This window comes from Pinus tabuliformis, chromosome 6 (genome assembly GCF_031772625.1).
Source record: "Pinus tabuliformis cultivar Carrire ecotype Pingquan chromosome 6, CPIR1, whole genome shotgun sequence".
Lineage (NCBI taxonomy): Eukaryota > Viridiplantae > Streptophyta > Pinopsida > Pinales > Pinaceae > Pinus > Pinus tabuliformis.
This window is the reverse complement of record NC_142292.1, coordinates 1750515924-1750531421: the sequence shown is the minus strand read 5'-3', so window position 1 is coordinate 1750531421 and position 15498 is coordinate 1750515924. Positions and strand designations below refer to the sequence as shown.

The window sequence follows — 15498 nt, the reverse complement described above, 5'->3', positions numbered from 1 at the left end:
ATATTTTCTTTTAACTATTCTAGAATACTGCTTGATAAATTGACCTGCTAAGAAAACATATTTACATAACATAAATTCTCTGGAATTTATGGCTTATATATTGAATATTCTAGGGCTGCTTAACTACTGTTATTGTTGTTGACTGAATTCTCTCCTTCGCTACTTGTAGTTTTGCTTTTGTAGTAGTCCACTGCTTCTTCCAGATGCTTGCACTTAGCTTTCAGTGCCATGATCTCCTCGTTGTGCACTGACATATTTCTCTTCTGAAAGCTATATTCCATCCTCATTTCATTTCTTAGATCTTTGAGGGATTGTTGTAGCCAATGTATCATGACCTTGTTTCCTTTCCATGCTGGGCATGAGTCGTTCCTAGTTGCCTTTTCAATGGGATTGAACTCCATTTGATTTTTTCTTCTCTTACTTTGCTGCTACTGCTAGCACTTCTTTGGTCCTGTGATGCACTTATTTGCTGATTGTTGTCTCGATTTTTGTGTAGAGCTATTCCCACCAAGCTTATGCAGCTGAGAGGGAGACTGCGGATTTGAAGGGGCTGGTGATAATCAACAAAGAGTGTGGCGAGTTGTTGTAGATGTTGCGTGGTGCTTTGAAGTTCGGTAGTGTATGGAGGGTTGGAACTAAAAAGAGCCTATGAATTTGGAGAGAATGGAGGGTATAGCGTGCTGCAGGGGAGACTGTAAGGCAGCTTGAGGAATGAGAGAGAGCAGAATGCTAGATAATAGATATGGGAGTAATGAGGGGATGATGTAAGATAGAGAGCCAAAGAGCATAGAGCTAGATAGGTAGAGAGCTAGTGATCAGAGACAGGTTGGCAAGGAACAAAGGGCGGAGAGCCTGATAGGTAGAGTGTTAGAAGAACTGAGAGCTGAGCACTCCTAATGGTCCGCGGGGTAGTCTGCGAAGAGGAGAAGATAGGTAATGCATAGAGAGCAGCTGCACCTGTTGTCTAGAGAGTGGCTGCGCTGAGAGAGTGCTGGGCTCAAAGGATTATAGTGAAAAGTCGAGGGCTAGTGACAGGGCTTGGGAAATTTGAAGCTTCAATGCAGGGACTACAAATCACATTTCACTCACCGATAAGCTCTCTAATAATAAATTGCATATGCTCTGTTGTCTTACCTCTGTTATTATAGTTGGGTCAATCAGCCCATGCAATGAATTTGGGAGCTGCCATTTGAGTGCACTTCTCCTCATTGTCTCGATATTCTCCTGAGCTGTGATTGTTTGCTCATGAACCTTGTGACTTAGATTGCTTTCTCTGATAGTGATCATTTCCATATCCTTGTTTCCATGCTTTTTCCTCTGCCTACCAATGCTTTTCTAAGATTCCTTTGGGCTCTGTGTTTTTTGATTTGCTACATTTTTTGTTTTTTGATTTTCTCCCTGATTTAACATGATTTGTCCCTCTATTTTCCAAAACTTTAATCTTATCATATTCATTTTGATCTTATGGCACACAACGATAATATTCTTCTTTGTTCTCCCGAACTCTTCCTTCATTTTTCTCCACTGCTTGAACTGCATAGTGGTCCGCCTGCTCATTATGAAGTCTCAGTATATGTTTGAAGGTTACATTGCTAGAGTCTTCTAAATTCCTTCTGATTCTTTTGATGATCCTACTCATGAACTCGTTGCTTGGGCTTTTGTTTCGGACCATTTCCTCAATTATGATGGTTGAATCTCCCAAGATTATTGGATTGTGGATTCCTATTTTTTTAATTATTTTTGTCCCCATTAGCAGGCTATAAGCTTCGGCCTTATTATTTGAGATTTGTCCCAATCCCCATTCATATGTGACAATTTTTTCCCACTTGGGTAAAAAATTATTCCCCTTGCTCCTGCCTTTCTAGGATTATTCTTGGAGGCTCCGTCAAATTGCATACAATATCTTTTTTGAAGTCTTTTCCAACTTTCGATTTCCTCTTCAGTGATTCTTAGTTTCCAATTTTTTCCTGAGCTTTCTTTTCTCTATCCTTTTTTACCATTGTTTTTTATTATGGCTTTGCTGAGCCAGTCTCTTTCTTCTTGTTAGAGAATACTATAATCCGTTGGAGCAGTTCCTTTTTCATTGAGGATTTCTGAAGTTAGTTGCCATGTTTTTGATAAAGTTTCCCCAATTCTAGGATTTTGGTTTTTGAAGATGCACTTATTCCGAGTCAGCCAAATTTGCCAACATAGGACTGTTGGGATGGATTTCCATATTCTTATAATAGTCACTTTCTTCTTTGTTGCATATGGGTAGGCTTTCTCTAGAGTGTTGAGGAATTCCGACAATGGTTTCCCAGAGTCTATATTCACTTCCAGCCAGCTCAATAGCTGCTCCCAACATTCTCTTTAGAATTTACAATCCTGAAATAAATGTTGAATGATTTCTTCAGCCTTCTGGCATAATGGGCATCTTGATGGCCCTTGGATGCCTCTTTTTTTAATATTTTCACTAGTTAGGATCTTTCCTTTTAATACAGTCCAAATGAAAAATTTTATCTTCGGAAAACTTTTAGATTTCCATGCTATTTTCCATGATTCCCAATCTTGCTGATTGGTTTGATCTTTGGAGAATTTTATATCTAGTTTTGACTCTATATTGCCCATTACTTGGGTCCCAAGGGTAATTATCTTCCTCATCAAGATGAATTGGTGCTGCCCCCTTTAAATGCTACTTTATTTTGCTCCATTGTCCTTCTAGATTTGTTGGTATTGCTGGCCTTTTCCATTCCTGCCATTCCTTCTAATTCCACAGGGAGATTGAGCGTAATGTATTAAAGCCTTTCCCTCTCATCCACTCTTGTATGCAAGCCATTTCTAGTTGATCCTATAATGGGTCTTTTCCCATGATTCTGTCCTCCCAAATTGATGTTTTTTGACCATTTTCTGGAGTTTTGGAAATGCAATTGCTCATTATAGGAATGACACTTTTGACTAGCTTCCATACTTGGGTGCTTTGTCTTATTGGGATATTTCCATTCAGCAGTTTCTCCTTGGAACCATTTAGTTATTTTTTTATGAGGGATTTTTTCCACCAGCTCCCTTTACCTGTTATGAGTCTCCAAACTATTTTCATTCCTAGGGCTGCATTCATGATCCCAAGTAACTGAATGGACAAGCTTCCTTGTTCATATGGAAGCACTACTTGTTCCCACCTAACCAAACTGATTTTTTTGTTTTCCTGCTTCGCACACTGTCATAGAAAGCTTCTTAGAATTAATTCCATCTATTTGTGGGCGCCTGCTGGTGCCATGATTAGTGCATATTGATAGATTCGTAACGCAGCAAGGAGAGCCTTAATTAGTATCACCCTTCCGGCCATATTTAGCCACATCATTCCCCAATTCTTTATTCTCTCTTGCATTTTTCCAATTTGTTTTGTCCATATTTCTGCCTTCATGCTCTCTTTCGATATTGGTAGTCCCAGATAAAGGAAGTGATTCTAGCTTTCCTGTGCCTGGATATCCATGATTTGTGAAATTCTTTGGATGGTTCTAGGTGGAATATTCCACCCATAGATCCTAAATTTTGTATTATTCAATAGCTCACCTAACACCTGTAGAAATGGATCCAGTGTTTTTTTGAATCTTCTTGCTATTATTATTGATGCTCCTTCCAACAAAAATGTATCATCTAGAAACAAGGAATGGTTTATGGTTTTTATTCCTTTTGCTATTCTCAGTCTTGTGATAGTTCTTTCCTTCCTCTAAGTTTCCAATGCTCTACTTAGAGTTTCTGCCATTATTATGTAGAGAAATGGGGATAGAGAGCGGCCTTCCCTGAGGCCTCTTTTGCTTTGAAAAAATTCACTGGGTCTTCCATTGATGAGGGGGGCGATCCAGGGAGTGGAGATGCATTCATGTATCACTTATATTATTTCTTTTGAGAATCCCAGTTTCTAGAGTATAGCCATTAGATATGGGTGGCTGACTCTATCGAAAGCATTTGCCATATCTAGTTTGATTATCATACCTTTTTCTTGCTTCAAAATACTATAGTGGACAACTTCCTGAACTATTATGACATTGTCAATGATTTGTCTGTTTGGGACAAACCCTCCTTGATTTTTTGAGATAATTAGATGCAGCAGTTTCTTGATTCTATTTGCCACTATTTTTGTTATTATCTTGTAGGAGGAGTTGCACAGAGAAATGGGTCAAAACCTATTGAAGCTGGAGGGGTTTTCTTCCTTTGGGACCAAAGAAAGATAGGAAGATCTTGTGTGGCTTCCCATTTTTTTTTTAAACTTTCTTTTCCATTCTTAAAAAATCCTTTCTGATTGTATGCCAGTGATTTCTATAGAAATTTATTGTAAATCTGTCTGGCCCAGGCACTTTATCCGGATGCAGACTCCAAATGGCCTCCAAAATTTCTTCTTCTGTGAGATCCTTGCACATATCTTTATTTTGTTCTTATTTGATTTTCCTTTTTGTATGCTACAAGATTTCTTCATATTCAACTGTTTCTTCTGTTGCTGACAATAAGTTTTTGAAGTGCTTGTAAGCTTCTTTTTTTTTATTTCTTCTACACCTTTGACTTCTTGATTTTCCACTTGTATTTTTTCTATCTGGTTTCTAGCTCTTCTCATTTTCATATTGTTGTGAAAAAATGGCATATTCTTGTCCCCTACCTTGAGCCAGAGGCTTTTGGATTTCATTCTAGCCTCTTCCTCTTCTTTCATGTTTTCCTTGTATATCTCCCAGAATATTTCTTTCTCTTTTACGTAGTCTTTCTTGATTTCTTCTTTACATTCTTTTGTAGCCTGCATGCTGTCTATTTTCTGTTGTATCTCTTTTTTTCTTTTGTTTTTTCATTTCATTTAATCTTGCCCATTCGTTTAGCTTAGATCTTACATTTTTTAATTTTGTCTCCCATATGTACTGTGGTGAGCCTGATATTCTTGGTTCCCATGCTACTTTAACTAATTCACTGATTTCTGTGCTACTGTCCCAGATTGAGTTGTAGCTGAATGGGAGTGGGCCTTGGTTTTCCATTTTTCCCAATGCTATTACAACTGGTTTATGATCAGAAGCTATAGTGTGAATGATTTTTGATTTGATAGAGTTGTACATTGCTACTATGTTTTCTTGGATCAAAATTCTATCCAATCTTTCTTTTATGTTACTTTTACCCACTATCTTGTTATTCTAGGTATATTTTCCATTATTTGGAGGAATATCCAGAAGGTTGTGCTATTCCATTATTTCTTCTAAAGAATCCCTAGATGGATCCACTTGATACTTTCCTCCAAACTTTTCCTCTATACTTCTAACCAGATTTAAATCTTCCCCTAGAATTATTTTCCCAGCTTGTGTTTCTTGTAATAATTCCTTCATTGTTGCCCAACACTGTTCTTTCTCCTTATAGTGATTGGGGGCATATATATTTATCACCCTGTATTTATCTTCTGTGCTGATCCTCCTTAGATCCGTTAAAATCCAGTGCTACCATGTTCTTTTCCCATTAATTTCCATATTCCTTTTTTCCAGATTGTGCATATTCCTCCTAATGCTCCTATTGCCTAAATTGCTCCCCCTTCATATTGTTTGAACTTTTTTTTTAAAGATTTTCTGATTCTTGATTGTTTACTTTTGTCTCCTGGAACATGAGGATATCTAGGTTTTCTTTTGTCAGAATATCTCTTGTTGCATTTTCCTTAAAAGTTGTCCCCGTTCCTCTAGAATTCCAGGAGACTATTATCATTATTTACTTGTTGGGTGGTGCATGGTTCCTTTCACCTTATGCTGGATTTTCTCTATATTTCCTGTGCTTTTCCCTAGGTAAGTATCCATAGGTTGTTGTGTTCCTAGAGCCATTTCTTTTGTTGCTGCTTCATCCCTTATTTCTTTATTTGTCTTTCTTCCAACTTTTTTTTGGTTTTCTGCATTTGGGAAGGCTTCTTTTGCTTGTTTTCTGGTTAATATCCTGTCTACTGAAGGAGGAGGAGAGAGGTGAGTTGAACCTATGGGGGAAAGAGGGGACTGCAGGGGGTTAGGGGAGCGAGGGGTTCTACATCTAGATATAGATCAGGGTCCAGGGGATGGGGATCTGAAGGGAGTAGTGGATCAAAGGGGTTGTGGCTGGTTAAGACTGCTTTTGGCGAAGGGTGAGCTTCAACAGATGATGAGGGTTGAGAGGAGGGCTGGACTAGTTGCTTGCTAGCTGTCTTCTTTCTTTTGACCTGCTCCCATTTATTTTCCAGATCCTCGACCTTTTCACTTTCATTTTCCTTGTTTTTTGTACATCTATTTGGAAAATGACCGTATTCATGACATACCTTGCATTTGAAGGGGATTTTCTCATAGTCCAGCTGTTGTATGTGCATCCACTGATCCACTTTGATTTTGATAGCTTCTAGGATACCTTTCCCTAGATCCACATCCACGCAGATTCGAGCACATGCATGCATGTTTTCTTTAGGCTTGCATCTATCTTTGTATTTCCCGACTACGTTTCCTATGGCTTTAACTAAATCATATCCCATCTAGTGAAGGGGAAGATGTGACAATCTTAGCCATACTTGTACAACATTTGGAACATCCATTTCTGGATCAAAGTCTGGTGTCCATCTGTTCAGATACAATCCCCTTGTATCCATTAAATACAGACCATTCCTGAATACCAGATCACGGTCCTCTTTGGTTTCAAAATGGGAGGTGTAATAACCATTACCACAAAACTTGATTCAGATCTTCCCATTTACTGATGCAGCCCAGTTTCTTTCTACCCACTTTTGTATAGTCTTAGGTGATGGCTATAACCCAATAAATTGCCTTACTAATCCTCGTTCTGCTAGGGAGAGTGCTACTTTTCTAGGGAGTGCTGGAGGAAGAGATATTTCTGGTATTTCTTCCATTCTTTTAACAAACTTTGAAACTGACGGTTGGTTCTTTGCCGGACCCATTGCAGAGATAAGGGAGGCAAAAGCTTTTTCTGTTACTTTTATTTCTTGCTGGTGATCTGAATGATGTTCTTCATCCTCTGATGGATCCATCATGCTCAAGCCTCAACACCAGAAGGTCGCTGAGGGCCAATACGATCTAAGGAGTATCTGCCTGCCGAATGCTAAAGTTGTGATCTCGCCTTCCAATGCTTGTCAAGATATCCTCAACAGCAGGGGCCACTGAGGCGCAGTAGTTGCTGCTTCGCACTAGGAGCTGCAGTAGCAGCTAGGGCTGCACGCGATCCTCATCAGCTACTCTCCATTACATCTCTTGCTGTGATAATGATTATACTTGTCTACTTTGGGACAATATATTTTAGGATATACCTTTCCATTGGATGAGGATGGAGTGTGTCAGCTTCCCCTCAAGTTACTATTTTTGTTTGTTATGAATCTTGAATGGATTTCATTTTCCCATGATAAAAGAGAATGTTGCATTAAGAAAAATTGTGGATCATCCCACCAGTGAAGTAATTGTGAGATTAAGGATAGGTGATGGAAAAGAAGACTCGTTTAACTACCATGAAGAAAAATTAGTAAAACAAAACAAATATTTTGCGAAGAATCTTTCAGATGACTAGCCCATATGCCAATTTCTAAAATTACGTAGAACTTTGCTGCTGTGAATCTAAATATAATCATCATTTGAACATTTTAAGGATTTTTTATATGGACAACAATCTAGTGATAGGTTTATGGTTACATGTAAAAATGACTCTTGGCATTTTTAAAGCAACCACCGAACATGGTACTGATTGAATAATTTCAAAATGTGTTCAATATTTAGAGACAGTTCCCTTAGAAGAATATGAATAGAAAGAAATTATAAAAGCCCTTCCATAGCTAGGTTTAGAAGTCATTCCCATCGTTTCTAGACTTCAATTAGTTGACTTAGAAGTGGTAAGAAATGTGTTTCTCTCTACCACACATGCTCAAATTCAAGTTGACATAAAGCATTCTCATTTACATGCTTCTCCGGATGAACTCAAATCTTCTGCACAAGAGCAGTGAGAGTATATGCTTGTTGAATATGATGATGTGCCTCTACATAGAATAGATGACAATGTAAAGTATGAAGTAAAAAAACATCTATGAGAGTTGTTTGCCATTTTTGAAAATAAAATGCATCTTTGTTATCTCATACAAAAGATGTCCTATAAGACCACCAAAATCACATTCTAAGATTTTTGGCTAACTTCTTATGGTTGTGTCATATTTTACCTAAGATGGATCCTTTAACTGAATTTGTCAGCAAGTGGATAAAAGATTCAAATATATTTATTTACGAAATTAAGGAGATAACATTCAATTCATGCCTCTGGGAAAAAAATTGAACTTTATTGAAGTTACAAGAAAGGTTTTGGAGGCAGTTGGGTATGAAAATGTAACCCTTTCTTCTCCAAGCCAAACACATTCATTGAAACTTTGGTTACCATTTATAAGGGAGACAAAGCCACAACTTGACCTACAAATGTTTTATGATAAAATGCCTTACCAAATGGATAATGATCTCCGTCAAAGCATAGAATATGTGCTCATTTCCCGGGTTCTGGCATTTCCTTCTAGTGATCGAGTTGAGAATTTAGGTGAACGGCTTAAAACAGAGCAAGAAAGATGCCTAGATTTAAGTGAAGTTTTTGGAGTGTGGTGTTATATATACAAGGCAGAAAAAAGGACACAATATTTGGGTTTGATTGGTGTTAATACTGACAATACCTCTACTACTACCAATGTTGGCCATTAATATAATTGGCTTCAAACATAGCAAGCAAGACATCCATATTTAAGGGAAGCTTTTGAATTGTGGTGTTATAGATGCAAGGCAACAAAGAGGAGATGGCTTGTATTCACTCACAGAAATTTGGGGCACTCATTACATGATTCAATATGGTTAAATAAAGGACCATATAATACTATGTACAATTCACCTTAAATTGATGAATTCAAAGAGAAAGGAAGCCAATCAATTAAACTAGATGGAGGATTGAGATCATAGTAAAAGGAATCATTAAATCACTGGAATTGCACGTAAGGTTTAGAGAAAACTACACCATACATTCCAATTAAGCTACGAAGTTGAAGGAAAGAATTCATTTGTTTTTAGAATAGAAAACCAATCCCCATCTGGGCATTCCAAAACAAAGTTGCTTCTTGGGCATGTATCTCTACTATTCATTAAATGGACTTGGTAGAATAGTGGAGCATCCCAGTGGCAGAGGTAGGTATAGTTACATTCCTAAAACCCTAGGTTTGTGATAGTTACTACAATGAACAATGGAGGGTTGTTTGTAATATTAATCCAGTTGGTAGTAAGTAATCTAGCTTGGGGAAGGTTTGAATTATTCCTATTCCAAATTTGGAGGGGGCATGAAAACCACCTTGGAGATCCAGTTTTTTTTAATTTTCCTTTTCTACTTGAGTTTGATGTCAAATATTATTTTTGTTTTTTGTTTCTTTAAGTGTTATATACACACACAACTACAAGAACATTCCCCCCACCTAAGCTATAGCAAAACTTGCTTCTCTTAGCAAAACGAAGACAACTGATATTCATTACATATAAAGGAATCTAATTCAGCAACACGACATGATCATGTTTGCATCTATTACACACCTACTGCAAATTAGGAAATAAACAATCTATTGTTTCCTCCAACTCACCAATAGGAACTTAAATCAACTCGTGCCTAATATGATGCATTTAACAATACTTACCTATTGCATATAGATAATATAAATAACATCAAGTATAGGTTGATCCTAAAGCTTAAAAGCATTCTTTCACTTTTATCGAACAACCCTATCCAAAACATCATTATGTTCTACAATTGCAATGCAAGGTTCAATAAAAAAATTTAAAGGATTTTTGTAAACCTCCTCCATCATTTGCTTTGTATCACCCTCAATTTCCAAAAGTCACCACCTTAGAGGACATTCTACAAACTTCAGAGTTTCTCACCTATTACAAAAATATTTCCTTACTTTAAAGCTTAGATTTGGTGGACTCTTATCATTGGTTCACAAGTTACAACCCACTTTAGCATCATTCATCACTGTAAGCTTCCCTTCAAGATAAATATGCTTTCCATTGGCATTTTTGTGTGTGCATCAAATGAGCATCCATAATGTCATCAACAAATGTCATGAGTCAACATTGGACACAAAGATCCTAATCAATGATGCTATTGATATTGTTTTATAATTTTAGGTTCCACTAGTTGTAGATGAGGGTCATTAGATTTCCCAACACCAAATGCAACATTTTCCCTCTCTCCTAAAAGCACTAGATACCAATGCTTCTATTGTTTAGAGAAATGATAGAGATTCTAATTCTATGTTTTTAGCCTATGTATTTCTCATTATTATTTTGGTGGGATGGTATTATTGTGGATTGATGCAAAAGTGTTTTGGTTTCCTATTCTCATGGACTATTTGAAATCTTATATCTATCTATCTCTCTTATTGTTCTTCATTGCTAATTTTTAGGATCTTGTTGAGATTTTATCTCCTAGTTTGTTGAGTTAGTTTTCTTGATGTAAAGCTATACAAACTTAATTTATTAATGAAAAAATAAATTAGAGATTTTGTTTCCCACTTTAGTGTTAAACTCTGCTAACAAGTGGGATTCCACACATCTAACATATTACTAATTTGAGTATTAATAGATGGAGATGCGTTCCTTCATCTTTTAATAATTGTAGGTATTCCAACACTAGATGTGAAAATGCCCCTAAACATTTGTTCTTCATTGTTATGATTTGACTTCTTACCAATAATTGGTATAGTGTGTTCATTTTGGTTACAAGATCATTGGAACTGTACAAGAACATCATTTTTCACAAATAAATTGTACCAAAACAAAATAAACACTTATATATTGCACAACCTTTAATTCAATGTATGAATAAAAAATTATACTAAGGTAAAACAAAAGCTACTCATCGAGAATTTATGGGAAAATGGTAATAAGATAAGATAATTTTGTTGATGTCCTATGGATGACAACAAAGTTGATCAATGAGACTGGAAAGTATAGCCAGCATAAATTACACGAATGCATCTAAAATCCTGAAATATGTAGGATGAAAAGAAGAAGATTCAGGATTATCATCTCGAAGTCAAATAATGTGCTAGTAAAAGGAAGTATTTTTCCTTTGAATAAATGAAGCATAAACTAGGATTGAGCATGTTTATTTATTTCAAAAAATGCAAAATAAATTAGCAAACTAATTTATTCAAAACCATTTTCCCTTTTAAATGAAAGGAATGTAACATACCTCTCTCAGTCAATAAGATGGAGAAATTTATCTTCAAATTCTCGACAAAGTTCCAGTGCAATAACACGTGTTCCTTTATAAGTCTGCACCAATTGATCACCTAGCCTCACTAACTCACCTTCAACAACTTGTGATCAACCCTCCAACTTGATATTTAGAAAACAAATTTTAATAACAAGGAAACATGTACCGATTGTTCATGAGTATGACTACTAGCAACGATTTAGTTTCAAACATGTTGAATTCCAATTTAAATGATGGACCATATTTTTGTATGCCAAAATTTCATATAAACTACAACTTTTAGATTTTTTAAGATAACGTATACTCTAAAATTACTGCATTTCATATTTTTAAAATAGGATACCTATCTACTTTACTTCTAACAACTTTGAAGAGAGATCACATTTATATGCTGCCGCATTGTTGTTTGTACAAAAATCATTTTGATTGACAAAAATTTGATTTTGAGGAAGGCCAGTTATTATGACATGTATACGGATATTTCATTAGTTGTGAAACTAAAACTACAATGTGTTATTGGAAGGATTGTGGATTTGTATCATGCTATGTACTGTTGAATTGGCCTTACTTGTATTGTTGTTGGTGAAATCAACTAGTTTGTTTACAATTTGTGCATTCAATATCAACTCTATTTGAAAAATGAAGAAACCTAGAAATACAATCGTACTAGTATAGAATTCAATTTTTTCATGTGCTCTTTTCAACACTAAGGGTAATTTTCCAAAAAGGAATATTACATCAAACCACACTCGGGCAGTCCAAAAGGTCAATATGGAAAATTATTATGTAGCTACTCTTGAAGCATATTCCTCAAATATGTAATTAGACAGAAAATACTTTTAGTTAGCTTCCTAATTAAAGCTTTCATTGTGCTATAAGAATATTATTTGAAACAACATAGTTGCACTGCCTATCACTATCCACAATGGCCCCTGATGTAACAACCCTGGTGAAAATTCCATGTAAAAGTATATATAAGGCCATAGTGATGGGACACGTATTCCAAGCTGAATTGTGGGGAAAACATCCCAGTGGGTGTCGATTCATTTTATTATTGCTAAGGAAACTAGCAAAGGCAATGGCAAAGGCTTTGGAAAGGCATGAGACATTTATTGGAATTTTATTTATGAAAATAATAGAAATTAGGACAGAAGGAAGGTGAAAGGTCACAAGTTTCATGTGAAGAGGAAAATGAAGGAAAATAATGGAAAATGAAGAAAACAAAGGCCTCATTAATAAAAAGGCTTTTGAGGATCAGTGGGAAAAATTTGGTCAGTTTAGTGTTGGAGTTCTCTTCTATTCTCTCTCTCTCACACTCATACTCTTGGATACTTAGATTTTTCCTCGAGCACTCTTGAAGTTTTGAAGCAAGTAAGCAAAGGAAGAGCAGGAAAGCTCAAGAGCGCATTGGTATCAGCGTCTACAATGGGTTTTTCTTGTAGGTATCAAGTTGCATGTATGTTTTCCTCACTAGTTTTGGCATGCATGGAAAATGCATGTGGTTCTTGGTTATGATCTATCATTGGCATGGAGGATGGTTGGGATTGATAGTAGATTTTCCTAGCCTTGCCATTTTCTAGATAGTCATGGTGTTGTGGGTTTTTTTTTTCTTTGGTTGGTTCTCATGTTTCCTTAGCTTGGGTTGAGCTATTAGCTCCTAGACTCCTTGGTTGGACAAATGCTCTGGAGCCCCGTAATGGCTTGGGTTGAGTTACTACTCACGTAGTCTTGGTTGGACAAATGTTTTGGAGACCTGTAACAACTTGGGTTGAGTTACTAGTTCCGTAGCCTTAGTTGGACAAACACTCTAGAGCCCTCGGTGGGTTGAGTTACTCCCGTAGCCCCGGTTGGACAAATGCTCTGGAGCTTGGTAAAACATGTGGTTGAGTTACTGGTCCCATAGCCTTGGTTGGAAAAACGCTTTGGAGCCCGGTAAAAGTTGTGGGTTGAGTTACTAGTCCCGTAGCCTCGGTTGGAACAAAAAATCTGGAGCCCTAGAAGGTTGAGATAGAGACTGATCTGATGTTGGTTTTGTGATGTCTGATCATGAGGTGGAATCACTGTTTGATGGGATGAGGTGGATGGCCTCTGGAAGCCCTAAATGAGTTTTTATTGATGTGTTCTAAGAAATCCCACATTCTTGATTGGAATATGGCACAGGGGTGAATGGATGAAAAGAGATTTGGCTCAGTCATTCTATGGTTGGGTGCAATGTGGAAGTCCCATCCCGGGTTTGGATTTTGAATCATTAATGAAAGCTTATTTCTCCTTGTACCTTTATGAGCGTTATGATGGATTATATATGGTTTATATGGCTGTGATTTGATTAGTATTTATGTCCCTATTATATTGGTTATTTACATGTTTTATGACATCAGCCATGAGTGGATCTCATCATGTTCTTGCTTGTTATTGAATGATCAATGTAGTTATGACCTAATGGATGAAATGATAGCTAATTTGATAAGGAGACAATGCTTCATAGTGAATCTTAGATAAGTATGAGACCCCTATGCTGAGATCTGTTATTTACACCTATAGGTTGCATATTTACTAAGTGTTTGACAAAATGTCTGTCATGGTTAGACTAGGTTAGATCAAGCCCTTGATGAAGTTTTGTGATAGAGGGTTTAATGTCTTGGAGAGTCTCATCAAGTTCTAGGCATTGGTTTGGAGACTAACCCTAAAAGGGTGGCTTAAGTCTCGTAGTCTCTGGCATAGAACTCGCTGATAGAGATTGCAATCTCTCCCTTGCAGGCATTGTGGGACCGATTATAGGTTTACAGTTGATCTAGATTTAATTCATGTGAATGCTAGGCTAACACAAAGGATTGGGCACATGGAATGGTGGAGTAGCTCCTGGGGGTCCTGAAGCACCTGAGAGAGGTATGTGTGTTGTGTTTCCGTCAATTCCATTTCCTTAAGGTTACCTAGGACATTTAATCATGCCATAGTAGCCTCTCGTCACATGTTTAACCCGGTTAGCTGGTAGCTTGGGTAGAAGTGGGAGGAGGGCGTTACACCTAATATCATCATACCAGAAATTGCATAGACAAAATTGTCAAAATCTATATGAGCAGTGAAATGTAGTTTTGCTTAGGAGATTAGAAAAAAAGAATGGTCCACCATAGAAAGAGGTATCTTGAAGAAAATCATCAAGGACCGGTTACAAATTATAAAAATAAACTACATATTATCATAATACAGACCGCATATAAGCAGTTGACGAGGACCTAGCTATGTCAGTGAAAGTGGATTGTCTAGTTAATAAATACAAAAAGGTGACAAATGAACAATTACATGATGAAGTGGGGGAAAGACATGGAAATCCATTTCGGAAAAGTTCAAAAAATCGTCGACACCTAAAAAAAGATTTGGTTCGAAACGCGTCGGCAATACACTTCTAATGTGATTTCTACCTAAATATTTCCAATTATTCATGGTGTAGATCAGAGAAACCTGAATTAAAAAAAAACACTATCTAATGAATAATTGAATAACAAATCTATCTTTTTAATTAAAAAATTAATTTTCAATTTTAAAAAATAATTATTCCAAAACATGAAAAACATGTATTGATACATTCACGAAGAGAGATTTACATTAAAATTCTAAAGGACATCTTCATTGACATTATTCCACACATATATCTCTGCTTCTTCTAGTTTACCATTTATCACATTCTCTCGAATAACCTGAGATCAGTTCCCAGAGCCGATTTGTCCCCCAAAAAAATTATATTTCATTTTACATCTTTAACATGGTTGAAAAACCCTGGCTTCGGGTTAAATGGTGTTCATGGTTGCAAAAGCAAAGTGTGAAACCTCACAAAGATCCATCGATATGTCCAAAGATTATTTAATATGTACCGCTTGCTTTATTTAATGTGTACCGCTTGCTTCATTATGTAACTTCGTAAATAGAGGACTATACAGTAGTCACGACAAAATGCACCCACATTAGCGACCTAGGGGAGGGTCGCCATTACATGTGCGCCCTCCCCGCCACGTCACAAAACCACGAGTCAAACCACATGGAGCCAGTACGACACCTGTCCACCGTGGAGCTCCATGAGTTGGCCATCATATCATTGCATAAAACTTTGTGTTCGCACCATTTCACAGGTTTTTTTGGGGTCATTGCTGCGATGTTCCATTTTCCCTTTGTCTTTCTGCTCGGGGTCGGTTGTTGGGCGAAGCGCCCCGCCGAAGATGGTGTGGGATGGCCCCAAAACCTACGCGCTTCGTTGTTTAT

At 36.9% G+C, this 15498-nt stretch overlaps 1 pseudogene; it reads left to right on the top strand.

The window, feature by feature from the left end:
• Window positions 1-7359: 7359 nt before the first annotated feature.
• On the top strand, window positions 7360-8687 carry LOC149265923 (BTB/POZ domain-containing protein At3g05675-like; annotated as a pseudogene).
• Window positions 8688-15498: the final 6811 nt, after the last annotated feature.